Consider the following 12,467-nt stretch of genomic DNA (forward strand, 5'->3'; position numbering starts at 1 on the left):
CATCAACCGTTTTTCGACTCATTTGAAGTATAAAGAATTATTACACCGAGCTGGTTTTCTTGATTACGAAGGTAGTTTTTAGTTGAAGTATGACTGAAAAAAAAAGATACTCGAAAGTAGCGAGAAAGAGAGGAAGAAACACACAGATAATAAAGCAATTTACAGTGGTAGATTATAATACAACGCAGCATATACAAATATCTTGTTTCTGCCATTAGGTATAGAGATGTATGTAAATACAATGCACTTTTGAGTGTGAAATGATTAATGACACATTACACATGAATTACACAATGAAGTACAGGTAACTAGGATTCATATGTATACTATAGTATAAATATAGGTATGTATAATAGGTACGCGGATATACAATAGTGTAGGAAGTACAGCAAAGAAATTAAATAGATTTGAGTTATATTTATATCTGACGTACAAAGTGTTCTGGAAAAAAGGATGCCGTTTTTTACTCTTCAAATTGATCGATATCAATATTATTATTATTATTAATACAATTATTTAATCTGATGGCGAGTATAAAAGAATGCTTGACGCGCTGTACACAGATTTTTACAAGCCCAACTCCCTTCGTTCCTGTATGTATGCACTTAAAAAACATCACTTGTCTAGTATCTAAAACATACCGTACCGTATTCTTTGAATGATAGTATATTCGCAGTGTCAATTCTTCAGCATTTCATTACACATTTATTAGGCGGTCAAGGATTGAAGAAAATTCACATGTGTAAGTTTGACAATAATTATTAACCAAAATAATCATTTCTTTACATTATTCGCTGGAAGAATGATATATCCTATATGTATGAGACAAGTGGCAATTAATTGGCTAATGATAGACAATCGGATAGGTTATATCAGTAGGCAATTTGTTCTCACAGAATTAGTAAGCTACTAATTAGTAAGCTATTGATTTTCTGCAATCTGCATACAAAATATCAATGAATCCTATTTGCTGACGGGCATAATATGCGTTATAGTCATTGGAGTAATTTGAACTCTGCAGACTGAAAGTGAAGTATTCAATTCCCGATGATAAAAAACATATCTAGGTATAGATGAAATTATCCAAGTTTGTGAATATTGCTTCTCGTGAATAATATTAAATGTGAATTGAAAATATTGCATAAATCTTGAATGTAATGCGAACACGTTCGTGCCTTAAGCTAATTATTGGAAAATTCAATTAACTGCCGGAAGAAAATGCCGATGGGCATACAAATAGTTGGTGGTAGCTGTGGAGGACGTGAAATTGGTCTCTCTAATTAGGTACAATAGTTTAATTATTACAAATGCTTTGGTAATTCACCCGCAGACAGTGGGATACATACATTTCTCGTCAAACAGGCGACTGTACTTGCCTGTGTCACGGTTAGATATAATACAAAAATTAATTAGCATATTGTGAGATACGACCGTTCATTATTATTATCGGTCTGGTTATTATTATATTACATTTTTGCTGCACCGCCTTCACTAGACATTTATCATTGATTTATTTTTTAAATAAATAAACAAGTATGGGTACACAGGAATATCGTAGATATAGTACAAATACGATACATTTAGTTTATTTGAATATTTATATATATGAGAAATTTGATTGGTTTTCTTGATTCGATATAATTACAGTAATATGATTATTTATTATAATATAATATACAGCGAACATCGATATTTAAAAAAATGCCTATTCGCTAGGCTATGGTCCGCAAATATCTGTTTCTTACACATATACGATGTTATCACACTATACGATCTTATCACACTATACAATTATTGTATATTTATTTTACAGGTGTAAATTAATTTATTCGTTAATTTGTAATCAAAGACATAATGGTTGTCTGCAAGGGCTCTGGAATACGCTTTTTTTCATAGTCTCGAAACTTTTCAGGCTCCTTCGTGTTTCTGTCAGCCTGAATAAAATTCGCCCCCACTGCGTTTCGGTGTGGGTACAAGTCTTTTCTATCCGTACGTATACCTATATGTACACAGACACACACACACATGTACATGTATATTCGATTTTAATAGGTGTACGGTATCTGTACGGTATTGTACTGTAATGGAGTACAGATTGTAATAAATGCTTCATTTTATGGTGGAAATTTTATGATAAATATGACACGAGTCATTATTAATTGCTTTTCTTCCGCGTCGATGTATAATTGTAGTTTACAATCGATTTTTTAATTGGATAATCTCAATTTTCCTCTTCAATCAACATGTATTATTCATATTCCATGATCCAATCATTCCTTTATCGTGGTAATGCCGCTAATCTTTAACCAAAATTATTCAATTTTCCATTTTATTGCTTATTTCAATTTGTTTTAACAAACCGGAGCTGAATGCGGTATAATTGCGAATATCGGAAGGAATTTATTGCGCAAGAAAAATAATTATGCTAATACAGAAATGAGAAAAAAGAATAAAATATAATTCGTATAATCCGTCTGTACCGCAGCTGTGTACAGACGGATAAAATTCCGCGTAACGTTGGTCAAATCAAAATTTGAAGCAGTCCATTAGAATTGCAATTTAATAACGTAATGGCGAACATTCCTGAGTGGCATAAATTCCTCCCGTTGCTACACATTGGAATTAACAATCAACAGTTCATGTACTAAACGAATACGTGCAGTAAAACTAAGTTCTGCAAGTTGAATTTCCAGTTTTCAACTTTTTATAGAAGCCTAGATACGAAATCGTGACTAAATTATTCTTGCTGTAATTTTATTGGGCGTAAATTACTGACGCTCGAAGACTAACGAGCACAGGAAATGACGGTACAACCGAAAAGAAATTGCAAACGTACAATCAACATCGGTTGTATTGATTTTGACCCAATCCGTTGAAATTCACTTGTCAATAGTATTTCGAGCCCACGCTATCACATGCCAAATACTTGAATCTGAAGAATAATTTCTGGATCTGGCGCTCGAATAATGCCATTTCATACCTTCAGTTTATTCAGTTAAATCCGCGTATCACATCCTCGTACATCGAAGATCTTAAAAGGCACGTCGAGGATAATCTATCAAGCGTTTGTTAAAAAGAAAACGAAACATTTTCCAAGCTTTCACAACTGTAGGTATAAATGTACGACAAATAAATCGAAATCGTGCCTGTGCAGGTAGTCTCATATCAATATTTCCGTCATGTTTATTAACAATAAGTAGACCCACAGGCTTCCATTGCATAACACGTCGCGTGGATTATGTGGATTATCCGTGGCCTGTTTCAGTCTGTAGACTCTATACCGACACTGTATTATACGAGGGATATCGGGCTGGGTTATCAGATTGGGAAATAGATCACCACCTTGAGCGAAATGAGCTCGGTTATACACATACATACATCGCGCGTAAAAGGTGATAGGTATTAATGTCGGCTTGCGTCAAACAAACGATGAAAGATCTAACGAAGCTGGAGGAAAGAGCGAATTTCCCTGTCGGAGAAACGTAGCGCGTACAACCTTTCAATTGTAGGTGCATCCTTTTCCGAAATGAATACTTTTTGTACGTACGAGGAAAGGTAAATGCGATACATGCATAAAAAACAAAAATCGTACCGCAGACGTGATTTGCAGTTCCCAAATTTCCCAATTTTCCGGCATCAACTAGATGTCACGTATCTTGATATAACGTTGGCGGGTAAATTCATGCTTACAGGATATAATTGAGAGTTATACATACACAGGTGTACAGAATTCGCAACTCCGACGAACCATTGGCGGGCCAATTCATGCAGCAGCGGATGGTTAATTAATCAATTGGGATTTAGGACAAGCTGTTCGGTTCGTACGTACCGTGTTACGCTTTACTGAAACTAGGTAAATATATGTTCGTGTTTGGGTTGAATGAACGAGCGGTGCTTAAATTTGCCAGTTACAGCAGCAGCAGCAGGGTAGCGGTATCAACGTAGCAACAACCGATCGTTGCGCAAGTTCGGCAAACGCCGTGAGATATAATGTACGGTAATGATGTGCAATTGGGACTGTTCGATTCTACGGCGTACACCAAGGTTTCATCGGGTTACATCATGCGGGCCGAGCACACCCTGCAGCACATTTTTTATAATTACTCGAAGCAAGCAAATGACACACCCGTATAATGCTTGCGAAGATATAAATACATGAGCTTGCAGTGCGGTAGGGTTGAACGTGGGCTGCACATTTTATTGATTTACATGAATCAGCAACCACTATGAATAGTGACATAGTTGCTCTACACACACGGTCGTGATTGGTATGAGTTTAGGAAATCAATGAAGCATCGACTCCGCGGATTGGCCTCCGTGGCTTCACCGACGCTATTCGTACGCTATCCGACGATATTCTCGTGAACAAGAACTTGCGACCGCATTATACGTTTTTTAGGAAATTGGACTAGAGTTAAGCCGAATAAGCGCGTTTCTTTTGCAATCCCTGCTAAATTCTGCAACTTGTAGATTCGAGTTTAGGGTCGAAATATCTGCGATCAAAATGATTTCAATGTTCACGTATAAGGACTGCAGTTACATCCGTGCTACTAGGTATCACTCCACTTTAACGAGTGGAATTCTTTCATTTTTATCCATGCATGGTGAATGCGGTCGACTTTTACCATGAAATTGTGACAATGTTTCTGCGATGTAATTAAAACCAGCCACACTTGTTATGTATTTGTGTACATAAATATAACCGACAAAAAAACGTGCTTCGATGCCTGAGTATGTAACGTCATCCCCTCGGGTTATCAGAACTCACGCAATGACAGGGCGTTGGGAACTCTGTGAGATCATGTGTTTCCACTTGTCACGACACGTGATATAGCTTTTGATATAGACATGACTTCTTACGCAGGTAAATGCTAATCTCGATATGTACCGTCGTACGCGTGGGCCGAGGAGTTCATTCTTTCCATCTCTTTAATCAGAAATGTAGATTATCAGGTGAAATTTCTTGTCAAACGAATACTTTTGAACAACGCCAGCGGATGATAATTAAACGAGATAAGTTTTCAATTTATACACAAATTACGTATTGTGAAGTGGTTATACGAGTCGTGTCAAAGGAGACGAAGAATCGTTAGGGGGAAATTTTTATAAGTAGTTTACTCGAGCGCAGCTTTGTGACTCCTAAGAAAAGTATTTGCAATTATGATCCGTGTAATACTGGCCCTCCCTCCTGTCTGAGTATCAATCCTGAAGTCAAGCTAAACGGTTCGTTAATACCAGACTGATTAATTAGAATTGCGCTGAGCTACGTGGTGGCCGGAAGGCAGGTCGATTTTCCGGGAGCAAACTAGAGAAGTTCAAAAGTTAAATCGAGTTGAAGTAATTTTCCGGTGACGCGGCAATTACAAAGGCTTGCAGAGGGTTTAATTTTGTTTCATTGATTTTTTCCTCCCCCCTTTTCGATCCCCACTGGTAGTTTTATATACGTGTACATTGCACATGCTTCCCGGCGTAATTGCCACGACATTCACTGTACGAACGAAATTTCGAGGTGACCAACGAAAATTAAATGAAATTATAAGAGTACCTTACCGCATAAGTATAGACTAATCGATCTTCTCGACGTCGTTATGGCCACGCGACCCTCATATCACAAGTTGCGTTCCCTAATTGGTCGATGAGGCACTACCGGAATCCCTTGGGCTAATTTTCCACGGCCAACTGACAGCTTTAAAGTCCACACGGCCAGAGAGGATTATGGGTAGAACCGGAAACAAGTTAATACCCAAATTCTATTCAAAGCTAACGGTCTGAAACATTACCGAAATGTTCCAACACCATGAGGATGTCACGGTTATTCTGACGATTAATGGAGAAGGATCGGAGACTGGATTAATAAAAAGTAAAAAGAAAGCGCAAAGTTCAGGTGTTCGTGATCGATTTTAATTGAAGGGCTGAAAGGCAAAGAGGGCTAAATCGATTTACGTTATATGCTTTTTTGGAGATTGGTTAAAAAATCCACTTTTCCCTGCCGCTGCACATTACATTAAGCTCAGAAATGTTGTCATAAAGCGTTATGCGTGAAATATGGGATGCAGATAAATGAAAAGGGGAGAATATTGACTTGTTTTCTTGTGTTTGAGACTAATAGTTAAATTAAGTTTCGATTCGACTGTGGAGCGAATACGGTTCTGGTTTCTTTCGCGTTTGGAGACACAAACTATTTTCCAAACTAACAAATATCCTGAAAAACCTACATTGTACTTTCGCAGTTCTTTTTTTTACCGAGGTTCGCTAACGTGTAGATTTTATCGCGAATTGTTCCAGGCCGTTATTATCGGCTCAGGAGTGGTTCTGCGAATACGCGATTATCTTCCAATACCAATTAAATCAATCCTGCAGGACCCCGGAAATTTTTCACGAGATAAACGTGTACTTCGAGTATCGCTGTACTGGCTCGTTTCCAAACGAAGATAAAGCCCAACCCATTTGGGTTGTGTGTATACAGAACACACCTATAGTTACCAAACAGAAATATCCGTCTCTCGAGATCTCCGAGATCAGCATCCCTCATTGTAGTGCAGTCTATTATCATCTGCAGCTATGCAATCCCTCCAATTTCGGCTTGTTGATAGAATTCTAGTTATACCTGCATTGCTGTTGCTTCGTCGATACTGGGCGAATGTCTTGTTACGGTAGTTAATATGCCTTGGCAACGACGATATCAAAATTGGTCTGAACTCAATTCACGATTCACCTGAGAGTAGATGCATCATGCATAATTACTCCAATTATCATTTCAAAGATTTAATTTTAAATCGATACACACGATATCGGTTTTGTATTACTTGTAATTTTAGTATAATCTCTATTATCGGTTCCTCCGTTTTTCATACTAACGTAAGTAGAATTGAACCTGTTGCACCGACAAGGTGAATCTGTGCGCAAACAGGGATCACACCCTATAGTGTACAAGTGTGGCCAGGATATTTTCACGTTCGCGAATTTGATGGTGCCCATTAGTTGAGTGCGGGAAATTATCAAGGGAGGTAAAACAGAATTTCTCTGACAATCAATTAGAAATGGGAGCGCCGTGTTTGGCTGTAAGTGAAGGCTGGTCGAATAAATATGGGGGGTGTAGTTCCTTCCCAATCCCTCGGGAGACAAGCGCAACATGGGCTTTGCGGCGTCGCGACGGTCGGAAGGCTAGTTCAAGAACGGTCGAATCTGCCTCGGGGTCGACGAACTCGCGACTTGTGTATACGTATGTATAACTATGCAAACAACAACCTGCAAGAACTTCCGACCAGCGACCCGTAATCTTCTACCCTCGCCTGCATGTGTACGTGTACGTGTTATATGCTGGTATACACACGTATGCATAATGCTTACATTGACGAGGGAACACCGCGGCACGAATAGCATGTAAAGAAATCGTCGAAAAGTTGGACGATTATTATGTTGTTACGCATATAAAGTGAGGAAATTTTCAATTTCCCTAACGAATAGCTGTAATTACGCGATGGAACGTGGGAAAAAATTACTTCATTGTCAGATAAGGTTGCGGGGTTATTTACTTCTCTCTCTCTCTCTCTTTCTCTCTCTTTCTCTGAAACTGAATCCTTGCGTGCCCAGTCATTGAGAGCACCCCTCTCCATTACTCTCCAACTTTGTCGTATCTGTATGCAGGACTTTGGTTTATCAAAAATCGACCCCGATTTCAGCTACTCGGCTCTTGAATACCTCCCTCCGCCATACATGCGGTTCCCACCATTGCGCCCTTTAAGAGATCTCCTTTCGACTTTATTCTTCTGGCACAATAGCATAATAGCAGTCGTACCGGTATTAGTTCTAGCCTAGTTTAATCATGGATCTGTGTTCCTTCACATTGTTTTCTTCTTACAAGTATGTCTGTTGATTGCTTTATAATCCTGCTCTTATTATGCAGGTATCTCGCTGCTATTTACTTACTGGTAATATAGATTTAAGTTAACCTTAAGATATTGTACTTCCTCTGTTCCTGGCTTCATTGCTTTATACCTTTGGGTGCAGTGCTTTAGAATAATAAAAATTGTTCTATACTATTCTATTCTACTTCCTCTCTCTCTCTTTCTCTCTATTTCCCTCCATTGATCGAGTAATGTCAACAAAAAAGAGTAAATTTTTGGAGAGATTTTTAATAATGGCCGCAAATTAAATTATATCCCCATAGATTCGTGATAGCAGATAAAAACGAAAAGTTACTTCTTGAATTCCTGCCCTAATGAAACTGTATCGAGAATTGGGGCTGACGTCGCGAACCAGAGAGCTAAACTGTATACAGAAAGTAAAAACTTTGGTAGGGTGTGTCGGTCCGATTTCACTCGTAAATTACATGGGCGTAACTGTAAGCACACGCGAATTAGGCAAAAGAAAAATACTGACTAACGAATAAAAAGTTACTCTCAAAGCTGAAATTGAATTTTCTTTAGATTCTGATACCACCCCGCACTTCGGATGTTGAATTGGCGTTACGTAAGCCCTCGAAAGCCTCCGTCGCGTCATGCGGTTTATCTCGTTTGTCTTTAAATTTTTCATCGAAAGTTTGCTAGCAGTTCGAATTACAGGAGAACTTGATTAACGATGATAAAAAGTCGTCAAAGAACATTTTAACAGGCCATTTTTACCCCTTAATTTCACTGCATATTCGATGAGCTGTTATACCAGTATTTTATATCCTTCTCACGAAACGTGGATGAAAGACGAAGCGGAAGCAGATAAGCTAAAAGCGCGAGGGAACTGAAAAAGAATCCCAAACGCAGGCTCAAGTTACGATGAAAAGTACTTACGTATGGCAATAAGCTCAAGCGTAAGCCAAGAGATGCACTTTCAAGCTGAAGAATTGACTTGTCTAAATGCGAACCGAGCCAAATCCGGGATATTTAAATTCAACTCGATATATTCGTAAGTTGAAATAGTTTCTCGAGGCTTGACGTTAATGTATGACGCCGTAAACCCAGCATTGTATTGTGGGGGATAAAGCGGCGAAAAAATGATCAGTGTTGAACAAATTTTAGTGCCATCAAACAGGCTTCGTGTCAATATAATCATCGAAGTATCATTCAGTTCACCGCCTTTTTTATTTACAAATCAGTGGTATATACTACGATCGGGTAACGTCTGAGCACAATATCTGGCTGGGTTAATACATATCAATAAATCTCTCCTGTGCAATGACCGATAAGTTCCGCACTTTACGAAGCCGGCTGCTTTTGGAACACAGCGTGTGTATACCTGTTAAGCAACCAACCGTTGAGAACTTGGTGGATTCCGAGAAGTGGGATGACACAACGAGAAGCGAACTGGTGCTGGGCTTGTGGTTTTAATCAGCGGGAAAATCATCCGAGCTGCGAAGTAGTGCAATTAAAACTTGCACTTTCCACAACGACGAATTCATCATCTCATTGCAATTATAATTCTGAGGAGATGTTTATACAAAATCAACCTTTTCGACCCTGCTCTGCGGAAGTTTTGAATTAATGTGCGTTGACTGAAGTTCTACAGGCGATATCGAGGTGCTCGGTAAAATATTACGCCCTGACCATAACGAGAAATTGATTCTGATCCGTACAAGTACCCAGATACATCAGCACCAAGGATCAATGAAATATTACCCCATCAATAATTCCCGATCTCACGAGTTATCCTTAAATCGACCAATTTTTCGAAACAGAATTTTGAATGGTAAGTTGTCTATAAGAGTTGCAGGTAAAATGCGGAGGAAATACAGAGAAGAATGGAAACCATCCCAAGGATCGAGAGGACAGAATTAGAAATAGCTTTGCAGTGTACGATAAGGCATGTTATGTGACGTACGCGGCGGGGGGCAGAGACTGAGCAAATACAAGGCGAAAAGGTATTTCCAGACGGTGCAACGGAATGCCCGGGCAATTCTTCCTTGATTCCGATAGAATTTAGATCAAGACGAAATAGCGGAGGGTCTCGTAAGTCGGCGGAGGGTTAAAGGTTGAAAAAGACTTTAACCAAGTCCCGACGCCGAGTACCGTGTATCAAGTGAGCGGTTCACCGACCGCCCGGCGGTTCATCCTAAGCCGGATCGATATCCTGGCCAAAGGATGTAACGGTCTCCTTGCCCCCCGAGTCTTAAGAACCAGAGTTATTCTCTCCTTGTTGAGGAGATGAAGATGAAAGCGGATGAACCAGACGAGGCTACCTGCACCCACCTTGCGGGAGTACGAGGGTGGGTACTTGAATGTCGAACCGAGTGTCGTGGGGGGGGCAAAAACTAACAGCCGGCGGGGAAGCCCCTGGTTTTTTTGTTCCCGTATACAGACCGCGAAGCTAACGAGTGCCTACCACGCGGCGGGGAGATTCGGATGACTAAACCGACACCCAATTGACCCATTTGACCCGTTTGACCCGTTTGACCCCTTTGACAAGATTCGCGGATCGACGTCGCGCACAACCCTGCATTGTACGACAGCCTGAGGCCTCTTATAATTACGAGCTGCGCCCAGTGTTATTGTCCCGCTGACGGGTGCGAAAAGAGAGGAGAGAGGAGAGAAAGAAACGAGGCGGATGTTCGATTTTTTTTCTGTTTTTCCTTCTCCATTTCAATCGGGACGGTGAAGCATGGGTGCAGGGTTTGCGGTTGGAGATGGATCAAAATGATTCTCTACTTCGGTTCTGCGGATGATCGGTTTGACTAACGTCAAAATAAAGTTCTCCATTATCCCATATATTTCCGAGTCCACAGTCGCTCAGCCCCTCATCCAGCTTTTCGAATCGCGTTTACAATCGCATTGGGACTCGCTATCCCATTATCTTGGATTCAACTCAAAGTCTTGAGAAATAAAGCCTGCCAAATTTGAAACGAGCTTACGACCAACATCCGGGGGACATTGATCACCCTAAACAATTTATATCTCGATGACGTCGAGTGTCGCGATGGTTTCTCGTCCGTGTAACAATTTTCCTAAATTTTCTTTCTATCAGACGTTTTAAGTTAACCGGCGATTTTCGATGCACGTTGCATTTTTGCAGAGGATCACTTCGGTCTCGCTGAAGATGGTTCGTGACTTTTTCTTTCACCGGAATAAAATAGTTCGGATCGTGTCGAAGCCGGAAAGCAGTCTGTCGAATTTCATTCCATCGAGCGAGCAAGCCACGAGTTATCGGCTTCCGGGGTAAGGCGGTGAATTTAATCTCATACTTTTGAGGTGGCTTATAACTTGCGGTTGGGGTCGTGGGACCAGAATTTACCGAATATTCCCTTCGATCCAACTAGATCTGCTCTACACAGCTTATAACACATGGCATCGTACATTTCGCGAAAGCAGGGTGAAAAAAATTACCTTTCATCTAAGTTACATATATATTGCGAATTCGACGCATCCGAATTTCAGCAATGAAACATGGTGGACTGAATGACGTATCGTTTTGCAAAATTTCAGATAGTGAAAATGCTACCGAGGCAAACTGAGATAAGTGTAAATAAAGCGATTGAATGAAATTCTTTTTCACGAAATTTTACATTTTGCTCGTTCCTATCCTGTAAAACATGATGAAAGCGACTTGAGCCACTAAGACTAATGTAGAGATGAATAAGAGATGTACGTATTCAGAAAATCCGATTAATGAGTAACATCAATTTTTTTCACTTCACGATGTCCGCAAAAAAAAAAAAAATATCTAACTATTTCATGAAATAACACCTTGATTTTCATGGACATATTCCATTAATTTAGATCCATCATCCTAATTTGACGATGATCATAGAAATTCGATTCATCTTAACTGATGTTCTGCAAAGTCATACTAGGATACTTCTTTTCCCTTTAATTCGACCCCGAGTCCTCAGCTGTGAATTTGTCAATTTTCAGCGAGCACAGGACGAACGCGAATTGTGTAATCTTCACCCAAATTAGTTGTTGTTAATATTGGATACATGCGTGTGGATCAAGACGATCCGTTCAAGGGTAGCCTAGCTAGTGGAGAACCGTTTTATTTTTGGGAATAACGTTAATCCACTAGTCCAAAACACTTCGCCCGTAATCAATCGGTTTTTACATTTCATTTAATTCATCAATACCACCACACTTATTTATTCACATCGACGATAAATTCTGTACCGGCTCAGTCTACTCAATTGAATTTATAATCGCCGAGCTATCGTATTACGCAGGGCAATGAAAATGACGGGAATAATTTTTTACAATCGATTTCACTAAGTCGATAATAGTATGTAAGGCAACGCATAATTGTGACATGCGTAATTAATAAATTTGCGACGAGGCGAGGGCCGTTCTATAATCGAGAATTGCGTGCACGAAAAGTTAAATAATGAAAAGATATACGAATCGGCGAGAACACGAGTGACAGGGGGAGTACAAAAATTATGAACACCAGCCAGTTCCCGTAAGAAATAAGTATTCGCAAAATTCATGCATGCGTCGGTCTAAAAACATGACCCGCCCTTATTCATATTATTTACGTAACTTTTTTAATAC

Source organism: Neodiprion lecontei, chromosome 3, assembly GCF_021901455.1.
Source record: "Neodiprion lecontei isolate iyNeoLeco1 chromosome 3, iyNeoLeco1.1, whole genome shotgun sequence".
Lineage (NCBI taxonomy): Eukaryota > Metazoa > Arthropoda > Insecta > Hymenoptera > Diprionidae > Neodiprion > Neodiprion lecontei.